The sequence below is a fragment of the Salmo salar genome, chromosome ssa01, assembly GCF_905237065.1.
Source record: "Salmo salar chromosome ssa01, Ssal_v3.1, whole genome shotgun sequence".
Classification (NCBI taxonomy): Eukaryota; Metazoa; Chordata; class Actinopteri; order Salmoniformes; family Salmonidae; genus Salmo; species Salmo salar.
This window is the reverse complement of record NC_059442.1, coordinates 54663007-54678438: the sequence shown is the minus strand read 5'-3', so window position 1 is coordinate 54678438 and position 15432 is coordinate 54663007. Positions and strand designations below refer to the sequence as shown.

Below are 15432 nucleotides of genomic sequence, written 5' to 3'. Positions count from 1 at the left end.
TGAGTCGCCCTACGGTCCGGCACCGAGTGAGTCGCCCTACGGTCCGGCACCGAGTGAGTCGCCCTACGGTCCGGCACCGAGTGAGTCGCCCTACAGTCCAGGGTCTACAGTGACATGAGTCAGGCCTAGGTATTTGGGAGGAGTGGACTGGTCAGGGGGTGGTCTTAGGCTCGAGCCTAAGCCACCTCCACTGTAGGAGGTTTGGGGAGGGGGGGTGTAGCACAGGAGCCGTCGGTGACAGCAGCCACCCTCCCTTCCTTTAGTTAGGGGTTTATTTTTTATTTTTTTGTTGAGGCGCATACGGGGTCTGCACCTTTGGGGGGGGGGGGGGGTAATGTCACGTCCTGACCAGTAATAGGGGTATTTTGTTATTGTAGGTTGGTCAGGTCAGGACGTGGCAGAGGGTATTTGTTTTATATGGTTTTGGGGGTTGTGTGTATGTAGAGGGGTACTGTATTTATGTGTTCCGGGGTTTTTGGTATATGTTCTTGTGTTGGTGTTCTAGGTTTTTCTAGTTTGTATTTCTTTGTTGGTCTGTGTGGCTCTCAATCAGGAACAGCTGTACATCGTTGTTCCTGATTGAGAGTCATATTTAGGGAGCTTGTTTTCACCTGTTTGAGGGTGGGTAGTTGTATTTTGCACTGCTGTTATTATAGCTTGTGAAACTGTCGGTCTGTCGTTCTTTGTTTCTTGTTTTCGTGTTCACTTTAATTAAAATAAAATAATGATGAGCATGCAACCCGCTGCGCCTTGGTCCCCTCCTCTCTTCAACGACGCCCGTTACATGCGGGCTCTTGTACTCAAGTGGCCAGGGTGCCTAACACAAATGTACATTGTTTGAAGCAATTCTTTCACATTTTTTTGTTCAGCGTTTGCTGGTAGGGGGTCCTGCGTGCTCTGGGCATTAATGAATGAAATGGTTTGAAAGATTTGTTATTTTGACTGAACAAGTTGAACAGATTAGAGTCAGTAAAAAAAAGCAAAACTTCCCATCACTAGGAGCTGTGGAGGTGGAAACATAAAAGTCTGAGGCTTTTAGGTAAAGCAGTGGAAAAACCCCAAGTGGAAAATCCCCAGTACAAAGTCTATATTCTTATCATGTAATGACAATGCAGTGTTGTGTTGAGCCTGACCATTCCATTTCTAGGCTTGTGGCTGAAGGGTGACATAAAGTAAAATGACCCCACTGGGCACACCACATAATTTCAACGTGGACAATTGGGTAATATTTGGTTGAGACCTATATTCACCCGCTAAAAAAAAGAACCACAAGTTTGTTGAATTCTCAATGTGTTATCACTTTGCTTTCAACCATCTAAAAACACAACCAAATTCCAATGGAAAACATGTCTGATTTTTGGTTATGTTGTCACCTAAATGTGTTATCACTGCACTCTAAACGATTTAAAAGCACAACAAAGTTCAAATGGGAATACAATGGCAGATATTTTGTTTATATATACAACTTAATCATTTAGATTTTTGGTTGCGAGGGAGACGTGAATCCAACATATGAATTATTACCTCATAAATTAAATTGAAATCAACCCAAGCTTGAAACTCTAGGCCTACACATGCTTTTATTTCCTCATAGCTGGATTACAGTAACTCTTTGTATGTCTCAGTCAGAAATTGTCTCCATTCACTTCAAAATGCTGCAGTTCAGCTTTTAATAGGCACCAGAACATTTTAACATACCACACCTATTTGAGCTTTTTCTACACTGGCTACCAGTCACTTTTAGAATATATTTTAACATTTTATTAATCACGTTTAAGGCTAGGCTTAGTTAAGCCCCATCCTATGTCTTGGATCTTTTATCTCGGGCACGGCACTGTTGACCATTCCAAAGTCTAGGTTGAAAACCAAAATACTTTGGAATGGTCTGACAGATGAGATCAGGCTTGCTGATTCAGTGTCTCTTTTTAAATCCCTGCTGATGACCCACTTTTATAAAGATGCTTTCAATGTATGATTTCAATGTATGATCTATGTATGATCTTTTTTAATTCTCATTCCTTCTGTATTTGTTTCTTTGTTAGTACTTTTATTTCATGATGTTATAATGTGAAGCACTTGTTTACTTGTATTGAAAAGCCCTATACAAATGAAGTTATTATTATATGTATACACCCAATGACCCCAGGTTACATCACTGATGATGTGTCCAAGAGCATAGTGAGATGTATTCTTCCATTCACTTTTCTGGCAAAACCAGTGATGACCAGGGACAGACTGGTTGACAAACAAGAATAGTGTGGTGACGACTGGAGAAACAGTGGACAGCTCGGAAAGACAGAACCCAGGCCGGGGCGGGTAGGCAACTCAAACCGCGTCCTCTGTGAGAAGGAGACACAAAATAAGCAGATCGACTCATGGAAACAGAACGACTCATGGAAACATACTCCCAGGAGAGCCCGAGAGGGGGGAGAATGTGACAGTCCAAAGGTTTATGATGCATTGAAACGGACAACCGACTAAGAGCATGAAATGTGTTTGCGGAAAGGTCTGCAAGAACGGCCTTAAGGTTCATCAGTCCCGGATGAAATGTTTGGAGGGAGTAGCAGGGGCACAACGCTCAGGTAGCGAACCTGGTGAGACGCAGGAGGAGCCAGGCCCAGAGTCACCCAATCTCACAGACCCTGGCGCCTCCACGTGTCTACTAGACCCGGCAGGCTACACTATCCTGCTAGTGTCCCATAAAATCATTTGGGTATTTTAAACGTGGTCACCATAATCCCAAACAAAGGATAGTCCAAGAGAATTGACCAGTTCGGGATCATGTCATCGTGTCAAAGGGAAGAATTTCTTCAGCATTGTAGCTAGGTAGACTTCCTCTCAAACAACAGCTACATTGACACTTCAGTGCAAAAATTAGGCATCCCGCCTCCTGGGTGGCGTAGTGGTCTAAGGCACTGCATCGCAGTGCTAGCTGTGCCACCAGAGACTCTGGGTTCGAGCCCAGGCTCTGCCGCAGCTGGCCGCAACTGGGAGGCTCATGGGGCGACGCACAATTGGCCCAGCGTCATTCGGGTTAGGGAGGGTTTGGCCGGCAGGGATATCCTTGTCTCATTGCGCACTAGCGACTCCTGTGGCGGGCCGGGCGCAGTGCACGCTGACCAGGTTGCTAGGTGTACGATGTTTCCTCCGACACATTGGTGCAGCTGGCTTCCGGGTTGGATGTGCGTTGTGTCAAGAAGCAGTGCTGCTTGGTTAGGTTGTGTTTCGGAGGACGCATGGCTCTCGACTTTCACCTCTCCTGAGTCCGTACGGGAGTTGCAGCAATGTGACAAGACAGTAACTACTACCAATTGGATACCACGAAATTGGGGAGAAAAAGGGGTAAAAAAATAAATAATTAAAAAAGAATAATAATAACATTTGGCATCCCAACAGTTTCTGGTTGTCTGGAGCACACAGGAGTGGTGACCAAGCTCATCAGCAATACGTGCTCTGGCTACGGATTGATGCCCCACAAGCTGGTGCAGTATACAATTACCAAACACCATGTCCCAGGCAAAGTGGCAGACCTCATTCTAGTCTCTCTACGGACGGTTCAGCATGAGAGTCTCATCAGGTTCAGTAACATCAGAGTGGCACAGACTTCAGTCATGGGAATCACAGGCTGCACCATCTCCGTGATCTTGTTTGCCCTGGCAATGAACATGATTGTGAAGTCTGCTGAAGCTGAGTGCCGGGGACCCTGAACCAAATCTGTGGTGCAACAACCACCAATCAGAGCCTTCATGGACTACAGTCACCACAGAGTCAGTGCCAGCTGATTGGATGGGCAAAATTGAAGTTGCTGGTGTTGAAGGGCAATGTCGTGGACAGATTCCATTCAACATCGCAGGAACACCGATCCCAACCATCTCAGAAAAGCCAGTGAACACCTTGCCCGAAAGATCCAGGCCGCCTGTCAGGAGCTGGAGAGCTGGCTGAAAGTGGTTCGCTGGTCAGGAATGCCCGGCAAGTTCAAGGTGTGGATGTACCAGCATGGCATCCTCCTGAAGATACTCTGGTCTCTGCTCATCTCCGACGTCCCCATCTCTACTGTTGAGAATGTGGCGAGGAAGGTTGTAAAAATGTAAAAATCTTCCCAGAGTGAAATAGTTTCCAATCGTTCTGATTGTGTTCTGATTTTGACATCATGTTGTCAAATTTCTCACATCATGTTTGTGTGGATGGTTGAGCGCTTGCAGATGTCTGTCAGGATCCAAACAACCTGTTTTTTTACTGTTATTATAGATTAAGATGAGTATTTTCCTTTGTTATATATAATGTACTATGTTTTCTAATTCTATATGGTTGAGGAGTGCCCAGAGTGTCAACTCTATGATCACATGAAAAAGCGGGCCCTTGTGATGCATTACATCGAAGTTAGACAGGCATGGTCTGCCCTGGGCATAAATCTAATAGGCCTTTTTGAGAAGAGAACCGCAGCTGGTAACCAGTATGCCCTAACCATGACTGACCTCTTCAGGAAATGGGTGACTGCTGAACCACTGGAGGGCAAATCGGGAACAGAGAACGCTTCAATAGTCATCAATAAACTTCTTGATTTTGGACTTGTGGGACAAGACGTTTATTTCACCTTTATTTAACTAGGGAAGTCAGTTAAGAACAAATTCTTATTTACAATGACAGCCTACACCGGCCAGACCCTAACCAGGGCCAATTGTGCGCCGCCCTATGGAACTCCCGATCACGGCCGGTTGTGATACAGCCCGGGATCGAACCAGAGTCTGTAGTGATGCCTCTCGCACTGTGATGCAGTGCCTTAGACCGTTGCGCCACTCAGGAGTATCATCACTGACCAGGGAGGTGAGTTTGTAAACGATGTACCTAGTCTTACTGTCACTGATGTCAAACATTGGTCATGAAAAGTCTAACACTTTCGAATCATAACCATGCAAGTGCTATGTTTGTCACTTTTTCAGCTCAACATATCCATAATAGACACAAGGTTTGCCCAGCTAGATGCCAATACGGAGCTAGTAGCAGAAATGGAGACCAAAGATGTGAGTATACAAATATATTAGAAGTGTAGTAATTAATGTAACGTCTGTAATGCAAACATCTCCCCTGGTACACAACAGAGTAACACTTTCTCTCAATAGGTGAAAACACTTCCCGTGTGTACATTCATATCCTGGTTGCGCAGTTGACTAACAGCAGACATGTCCATGTCTTGTTACCTGAAGGTATGAAATGCAGATTGACTAAATGTAATTACTTCACCTTCTTCCTCTGTGCGTGGGAGCTGATACTGAGAAAGCGGACCATTACATCGTTTAGGTGCGTGTCCACTTAATGATATATGCGACATGTTGAAGAACTAAGACTAATTTAATGTCATATCATTTAATGTCATGTTAATGTCATGAAATATGCATGTATTTAATACACTGCTCAAAAAAATAAAGGGAACACTAAAATAACACATCCTAGATCTGAATGAATGAAATAATCTTATTAAATACTTTTTTCTTTACATAGTTGAATGTGCTGGCGGAGCCTCTGGCAGAGTTGATAAGGAGCAATCCAAGTATTATGGGTGTTTCTGCACACGGCCTGCAGCACAAGATTACATATCCAACCCTGAGAAATCCCTCCCTCCCATTTTAGACACAATTGCTCAGTATGGCAAGTTTACAGGTTATAAGATAAATTTGAACAAATTCACTGTCTGCCCTCTCCATATTACACTCACCAGCTCTATGAAGACACTATGTCCATTCCAATGGAAGACACAGGGGTTTCAATACCTTGGGATCTTCATAACACCAGATCTGAATAGCCTTTTCAAGGAAAATTATCTTCCACTCCTGGATCGAATCAAGAACGATCTCCAAACCTGGATCTCCCTCCCAATTAGCTTAGTAGGAAGAATTCATGTCATCCGTATGAACATTCTCCCTAGACTGAACTATTTATTTCAGATGCTCCCATGCTATCTCCCAGTTTCCTTTTTCAAAACAACTAACCAAAGCATCACCAAATTTATATGGGGCAATACAAAACCTAGGATCAAGTTCTCCGCTCTATCGAAACCTGAATCTAAGGGTGGTCTTGCCCTTCCCACCCTTCAATTGTACTACTGGTATGCCCAAATCTGCAACATGCTAACATGGATCACAAATAGACAAGAGTCAACGTGGATTCAGATAGAAGCCCAATCCTGTGGTTCATTGCCCCTAAGCTCAATTATATTAATTAATAACTTTAGTGAAGTGGGCAACATAGCCAAAACTTTGTGATTTACAGCACCCTACTAGCGTGGAGGGACTGTAAGAAATACCTGGGTATTTCCTCCCAAATATGTTCTTACTCGCCTATAGTAGGCAACCCAGACTTGCCAAACGCCCTGAGGGCTGCCAACTTTAATCTTTGGCATACTCTAGGAATCAGGACCTTTTCAGACCTATTTCATCAGAAAACCACTACACTGAAATCCTTTCAAGAACTCTGCCAAGATCATTCACAAGGCCCCGGGGGCCAGACGGATTACAAGAACTTGTGCACAGAGCATGCGTGGACCAACTGGCAAGTGTCTACACTGACATTTTAACCTCTCCCTGACCGAGTCTGTAATACCTACATGTTTCAAGCAGACCACCATAGTCCCTGTGCCCGAAAAAGTGAAGGGAACCTGCCTAAATGAAGTGCTTTGAAAGCCTGGTCATGGCTCACATCAACACCATCATCCGGGAAACCCTAGACCCACTCCAATTGGCATACCGCCCCAACAGATCCACAGATGACACAATCGCACTCCACACTGCCCTTTCCCACCTGAACAAAAGGAACACCTATGGGAGAATCCTGTTCATTGACTACAGCTCAGCGTTCAACACCATAGTGACCACAAAGCTCTTCACTAAGCTAAGGACCCTGGGACTAAACACCTCGCTCTGTAATGGGATCCTGGACTTTCTGACGGGCCACCCCAAGGTGGTAAGGGTAGGCAACAACACATCTGCCATGCTGATCCTTAACACGGGGGCCCCTCATGGGTGCGTGCTTAATCTCCTGCTGTACTCCCTATTCACCCATAACTGCGTGGCCAAGCACGACTCCAACATCATTAAGTTTGCTGATGACACAACAGTGGTAGGCCTGATAACCGACAATGATGAGACCTATAGGGAGGTCAGAGACAAAAACCTCTACCTCAATGTGAGCAAGACAAAGGAGCTGATCGTGGACTACAGGAAAAGACGGGCCGAACAGGCCCCCATTAACATTGATGGGGCTGTAGTGGAGCGGGTCGAGATTTTCAAGTTCCTTGGTGTCCACATCACCAATGAACTATCATGGTCCAAACACACCAAGACAGTCATGAAGAGGGCATGATAACACCTTTAAACCTCAGGAGACTGAAAAGATTTGGCATGGTTCCCCAGATCCCCAGATCCTCCTGGTGGGAGCAGTGATCAGGGGAAGAGACGGTCTGGGAACCTTCTTAATCCTAAGTATGACACTGCCAAGGGGAAGGAGAGAAGCAGGCTTGTTCAGGAGGAGGGGAGAGTAGCTGTGGAAGAAGAGAGGTCCAGCAAAACAGTCGGGATGAGTCAGCAAGGAGCCTGGACAAGGTGGGAGCAGGCAGTGGACAGGAAAGTTATGTGGACTGACCTCTGGCAGGCAGAACCAAGTTCCTAATCCAGGCAGTGTACAATGTCCTTCACAGACCATCTAACCTGATCTCCTAGGTGCAAAGTGGAGTCTCCTGCATGCCCGCTATGCTCCAAGAGATGAACATTGGAGCAAATCCTGAGCTGCTGTCCAAAAGTTCTGGGAGAGGGCTGTTACCGCTAGCGCTATTGCCAGGTTCTCCAGATAATCACAGAAGCAATGGGCACAGGAATTAGTAGCAAGTAAGTACGGCCCACCATTCACACGATTGCTTTCATCAGAGCTGGAGAGCAACCAGGGTCCCGATCCAATCTACCAACAGGGATCCTGGTGATTACTCAGGCTGGCAGCTTACAGCCAATCTGGAGAAACAACATAAGTTCCCACAACACATTGTCAAGACAACTCTGAGACTAGACATCATCCAGGAGGCCTACAAGAAGAGGGCTGGTCAACAAATGTCGGAAACAGGGCTGTAAGGCAAGGTGCATGCCTATTGTATCGAGGTAGGCTGCAGGAGTTTTGCTGGCTGGACAATCCCTCAATAAATCAGCACACGGCATCACTGGAGCAAGGAGCAAAGTATGGTTGCATTTCATTTGCTCTGTTAAACCTACCCTTTGGAATGACTTTGATAGCAACACACAGTTAATCTATTTCGTTTTTATGTGGAGATGTCAAGAGAATTTTCTATCCCAATGATAATAACTAACAGTCAATAAGCTTTGACTAATCCCCAAGGTTTGTAAGACACTGGGTTAAGAATAATTAGGCAAAGACTCAGCTTCTGCAAAAGGTTCGTACAGTTTATTCAGAGAACGTTCTGAAGTCCATTATACAAAGACATTCATTTTATGCTCACTCCCTACTTACGCACATACCTCCACACAAACAGTAGATGTCCTACACACATACATACACACGAACAGTAGGTGAGTTGTATCCCTCCCCGGAGTTCTCACCACTGTTAATCACTACCCAGTGCTGTCTGTTCCTTTCCCCTGAGATTAGAGAAACCTTGAGAGTTACTCCCTTTCTTCTCATAAGTTTCTCAAAGTTCTCGCTAGGTCGGGTCAAACACAGTCTAATTGTTCTCGCTATTTTCTTAGGCACACTCATACACATACATTTCTCTTCCTCCTGGGTCTCTTACTAAACCTTATGGGACTTACGTTTAGTACTTTAATTATTCATTATACATGCTACATAAACTACCAATTACTAATTAGTTACGTTTCAGGGTGGGATTCTTTAACCATTTACCTTTAAACAAATTATTCCCTTATCAGGAGATCTCTCAACAATTATTCTCATGATAGCACATTTGTAATAGTAAAGTTACACATTTTAAAGCTAAGCAGCAACAGGCTTGGATAAAGTAACTCTCCAGTCAAAGTCATATTCTGTTAAGTCATACCACCAGTAAGTCATACCACCAGTATGACATACCACCATACCAAACTTTTATTTTAGTTTGCGCCTTCTCCAGATTCTCTGGCAAACACACAGGCGTGGTGCAATCTGTATCAAAAAAGCAGTAACGTGCTCCAACAGATATGTTTTTGATTTGAAGGTGTCGCCCTGCAACAACCTCTCAGCAAGCTCAAAAGACCTCTGACATGATGTCCAAACACAAGCTCATTTGGACTCAAACCAAGAGATTCCTGAACAACCTCTTGTGCTGCAAACAGCACAAGAGAGAACCCTTGTCGTGGAAATTCTTACACAGGGACAATCGAGGTCAATCTTAATTAACATAATTAATTATTCATTACCGTTTTGTTTCATTCATGTGACCAACCAAAACTGGTTCATAACATATCACAGACCAATACCTTACGAGGCTTCTTCTCTCTAAGCTGAGACCTTGAAACTGAGATATCTTTCGTTCGTTCTCAAAATAAGGTCTGGGCGTACTGCAAATCGCAGCTACTGATAAGTGAGGATTCGTTAAAATCAGTCACTTGCATGAATACAGAAATTTGTTTTTAGAACAGCACATGAATAGAACACAGAAATGAGTTATAAGAAAAGCACAAACATAAAAATGCCATTACATTCCATCCTCTTATCACTTGTGTGATAATAATCATACAATTTTAATGCAGACATTTAGATTCAGATTTAGATCAGCGTCTATATCCCAAAATTCTATACTCCTGTTAAAGTAAGGCAATCAACACAGAAATAAACCAGACACCATATTTCTTACCACAATCGGGTTGCATTGACCTATATTTTCACTAACTGTTCCTGGGACATCAACTTAGTCAAAATATTAAACCCTGTTGTTTAACAATGCTGCTAAGACCTTGGTGTTTGCGTATGAGCTCAGTGTTCCACATAATGTAAACAGGTTAAAGGTTTAGATGACTTTACTCTCAACTTCTTAAAAGAAAACAACCTTCAATCATTACTCATCGTCCGTATCTGCCTGGGGAAATGGGGGCTCATTCATAGTTTTCCCCATCCTCTGGAGGAGCAGCAAACATGATAGCTGCTGAAATCTTACCAGCCAGAGAGGTGCAGATCGCCTTAATCATGTTAATAACATTTCACAGGGAAGAGAAAGAGAACACGTTATAACAGTTTCACACCAACCTTGCTAAGAATGAGATTGGGGCAAGGTTAGCCCGAGCTACAATCTAGTGGCTCTGCTCAGATTTTTAGGGCACAGCTCTGTCTCTAGAAGCCTTGCCTTTCCAAATCATAATTACAACTATTGATAAATTATCTAAACCAAATTTAGAATGACAGTCCTTAGTGGTTCACGTTGGCTCTATCATTTTAATTTAAGACCCTAACTTTTCTCATCACTTGTGGTAATGACAGATTGGTATTTCAATGCATTCTTAGTCTAAATTACTATACATTTTGCAGTGTGAAGACCTTCACAATCAACTTGATACCCCAAATAAACAAATTTGAATAAGCCTAAATCAATTACGGGCATGGTTGACCACCCCTCCGTCCCCGGCACTCATCCTTCCTTTCCTGGCATTTCTTCATGTTCTTCTTCTTGTTTCAGTTCATCCTTTCAATGGCATATGTTCAAAGTGGATGGCCCTGGACATTACAGTCCACTATGTCTTGTCCATTATCCTACCAGTACACCAGCAGCATGAGAGAAGTTTGGACTGGATCTCTCTCCATGCTCACTCCACGTGGACATATGTCGCACTCCCTCCTGAGAGAAAAAGTATGTGAGAAAAGGCAGTTGATAGCTTCAACTGGATGCTGTATACAGGTTGCTCGCTTGGACTCAGGTCTCACGGTAGAAGTGGTGAAGGACCATACTGAACGCCATTTTCACAATTTTCAGCCGGATTGGGGGGGGGTCGAGGTTCACACTGTTCTCGGCTGAATTATCTTCCATGCATTTAGATACCATCTGTGGTCACCGTCGACATGAAATGTGAAGTTGTCTAAACTAGATCTGAGTCAAATCCATACCTTACAATAGATATGCCCAGAGAACTTGGCATAAAGACGGAAACTCCCCATTGTGACCCGGGGGTATGAACTTGTGAGTTAAGAATTTACAATTGAGACTAGGTGACCCCGCGCTGCAGCCAAGGTCCGAGTAGTCGCATCCCCAAAATGCAACACGAGGATGAAGAAGACAAAATAACCTCTTAACAATCTATGCTACGGATCAGTAGCTGTGTCTAAGAGGGTGAATTCAAGCAGGACCACCCGGTTATTCTATCCAAGGAATTGTGTGTCTACACTGCTTTCATTCCCACACTGGAACATCTATACACGGCTGATTAGCCGTTCGGAGAAGACCCCTTTTCAGAACAACGGTGAGGAAACAGACCACTAAGAGAAAGGACACTGACATCGTGTGGACAATCAGAGACTTACACCCGGTAATGAAAGAAGTGCCGCCATCAGAGGAGAAGAGACCCCATCGGAGACCTTCGACAAGTAATTACATCATTATATTCTGACCCATAAGACCGGCAGTTCGAGGCAAGGTGTTAGGGCTAAACTAAGCTTAGTCTCCACACGCTCCCCATAATAAGCACGGGGAGTTGGCTCAGGTCTACTGCCTGCCCTAGCCAATCTCCCTGTGTGCCCCCCCCATAAAAAAATTATTGGGGGTGCCTCTCGTACTTGCCCATCGGCGCGTATAATGCCTCATAATGACGCCGCTCTGCCTTGGCTGCCTCCAGCTCTTCCTTAGGGCGTTTGTACTCCCCAGCCTGGTGCCATGGTCCTGCCCCGTCCAGGATCTCCTCCCATGTCCATGATTCCGCATAGTCCACATAGTTCCTCTGCTGCTCCTTCCTCCGCTGCTTGGTCCGTTTGTGGTGGGTAGTTCTGTCACGGTTGTCGTAAGGATTGGACCAAGGTGCAGCGGGAACGTGTATACTCATCTTCTTTATTTATTGAAAAGAAGGAAAAAAATAAAGAAACACGTATACAAAACAATGAACGACACTAAACAGTCCTGTCAGGTGCACAGACACAAAACAGGAGACAACTACCCACAAACCCCCATAGCACAAACACCCCTATACATAGGACCTTCAATCAGAGGCAACGAGGACCAGCTGCCTCCAATTGAAGGTCAATCAACAAACCCTAAACAGAGAAGTAGAAAAACTAGACTGGACATAGAAAAACACTAACCTTGAACATAGACCAAAAACCCCGAAACACTCTAAACAAAACACCCCTCTTACATAATAACATAGCCCAACAAACCCGACACACTAAACAAACACCCCCTGCCACGTCCTGACCAAACTACAATAACAAAAAAAAACTTTACTGGTCAGGACGTGACAGCCTGTTCCCTTGTTGGAGGGACATTTCCTTGTGCTGGGAAATGGAAATCCCGCACAAGTGAAGCTAAGCATTGCACCAGATGCTAAGCTAACAAAGGGGAGCAGCCATTTTAGTTTTCCCCTTTGTTCAAAGTGAAATCCCACGCAGGGGGGATCCCGTGTGATTTCAGCTTGCGCTATCAATGACCTCTGGTGAAGAATCGGCAGTAATTGCTTTTAAATAATTCAGGTTACAGTGTATGGTATCAAACAAATCTCAACTGATTGGATACCATTGTAATACATAAGTTAAATTGCCATACTACCTTGTCAGGTCGTTTATTGGGATAATACACAAACTGATGTGTTCCAACCAATGAGACATTGTTAAACTTTTCCACATTAAATAAACTTTAAATAAACTTTAATTAACCTGAAAACTTTAATTCCCAAATAGCCTAGACAGGTATGATTCATTAATAACATTGATTAATCGATTACATTTGTATTTACCAGCTCATTGGTGTCTACGACCACATTACTAACAGTATTGTAAAATTCCACCTTTGCTGGTACTGTCGATTTCAGCTTGTGCTATCAGTGACCTCTGGTGGTGAAGAATCACCAGTAATAGTTTTGAAATAATTCAGGTTACACTACATGGCAGGTATTCCCAAACTGGGGTACACGTTGCCATCGGGGATATGACAAATAAAAATGTGATTCACATTAAAACATTTTTTTTTAAAGTAACTTTAAAAAAAAAAAAAAAAAAAACATTTTCAAACAGTCCATTTATATTTTCCAACGGGGCTATAGATTTGGGTGAGGTTTTTGTCTCGCCTGAGTAGCCTCGTTTCACTGCCATTAATAAAATTAATCCATAGTGTTCATAGAAATGACAACACACTGTCAAATACAGAATGCCTAGTCAAATAATTAACATCCAATCACATTAACCTTACTCTCTTGCGGGAATTCCAGTAACCGTATGTAGCCAAACGTAGCTGTTGCTCATGTTGGTATCTGTACTGATGGCGCAAAAGCCATGACAGGGAGACATAGTGGAGTGGTAACGCGCGTGCAAGCAGTTGCTCCCGACGCCACTTGGGTACACTGCAGCATCCACCGAGAGGCTCTTGCTGCCAAGGGAATGCCTGACAGCTTGAAAGACGTTTTGGACACTACAGTGAAAACTTTGATAAAGCAAGGCCCCTGACCTCTTGTGTATTTTTTGCACTATGCAATGATATTGGCAGCGACCATGTAACGCTTTTACAACATGCAGAAGTGCGCTGGTTATCAAGGGGCAAAGTATTGACACGTTTTTTAGAATTGAGAGACGAGCTTAAAGTTTTCTTAGCTGACCATAATTTTCACTTGTCTGACTGCTTGCATGATGACGTGTTTCTCACACGACTGGCCTATCTGGGTGATGTTTTTTCTCGCCTGAATGATATGAATCTAGGATTACAGGGACTCTCCGCAACTACTGGCAGCTTCATTAAATTGTACCCGCAAAACACCAGTCTCAACGTCAACAGTGAAGAGGCGACTCCGGGATGCTGGCCTTCTAGGCAGAGTTTCTCTGTCCAGTGTCTGTGTTCTTTTGCCCATCTTAATATTTTCTTTTTATTGGCCAGTCTGAGATATGGCTTTTTCTTTGCAACTCTGCCTAGAAGGCCAGCATTCCGGAGTCCCCTCTTCACTGTTGACATTGAGACTGGTGTTTTGTGGGTACGATTTAATGAAGCTACCAGTTGAGGACTTGTAAGGCGTTTGTTTCTCAAACTAAACACTAATGTACTTGTCCTCTTGCTCAGTTGTGCACCGGGGCCTCCCACTCCTCTTTCTATTCTGGTTAGAGCCAGTTTGCGCTGTTCTGTGAAGGGAGTAGTACACAGCATTCTACGAGATCTTCAGTTTCTTGGCAATTCATTTCTCAGAACAAGAATAGACTGACGAGTTTCACAATAAAGTTATTTGTTTCTGGACATTTTGAGCCTGTAATCGAAACCCACAAATGATGATGCTCCAGATACTCAACTTGTCTAAAGCAGGCCAGTTTTATTGCTTCTTTAATCAGAACAACAGTTTCAGCTGTGCAAACATAAGTGCAAAAGGGTTTTCAAATGATCAATTAGCCTTTTAAAATGATAAACTTGGATTGGCTAACACAACGTGCCATTAGAACACAGGAGTGATGGTTGCTATAATGGGCCTCCGTACGCCTATGTAGATATTCCATAATATCCAGCTACAGTAGCTACAATAGACATTTACAACATTAACAATGTCTACACTGTATTTCTGATCAATTTGATGTTATTTTAATGGACAAAAAAATTAGCTTTTCTTTCAAAAACAAGGATATTTCTAAGTGACCCCAAACCTTTGAACGGTAGTGTATATTCAATATGCGGGACAAAATTGAGGCTATGATTAAGAAGTTGGAGCTCTTCTCTGTCTGCATTAACAAGGACAACACACAGGTTTTTCCATCATTGTATGATTTTTTTGTGTGAAAATTAACTCAAGCATACGGTCAATGTCAAATGTGTTATAGTGAAGCACCTGAATGAGTTGGGTGTGCAATTATGCAGGTACTTTCCCGAAACGGATGACAAACAACTGGATTCGTTATCCATTTCATGCCATGCCTCCAGTCCACTTACTGATATCTGAACAAGAGAGCCTCATCGAAATTGCCACAAGCAGTTCTGTGAAAATTTAATTTAGTCAGAAGCCACTGCCAGATTTCTGTATTGGGCTGCGCTCAGAGAATCCTGCCTTGGCAAATCGCACTGTTAAGACACTGATACCCTTTGCAACCACGTACCTATGTGAGAGTAGATTCTTGTCCCTCAGAAAGCATGACAACTAAATACAGGCACAGATTGTGTGTGGAAAATTATTTAAGACTGAGACTCTCTCCAATACAACCCAAGTCTCCTTTAGACGACCCTTATTACAGTGACTGGGTGTATTGATACACCATCCAAAGCCTAATTAATAACTTCAC

General features: G+C 43.6%; 1 pseudogene; it reads left to right on the top strand.

Annotated features, from left to right (window-relative positions):
- The first annotated feature begins 2136 nt into the window (after positions 1-2136).
- On the top strand, positions 2137-8145 carry LOC123727272 (uncharacterized; annotated as a pseudogene).
- Positions 8146-15432: the final 7287 nt, after the last annotated feature.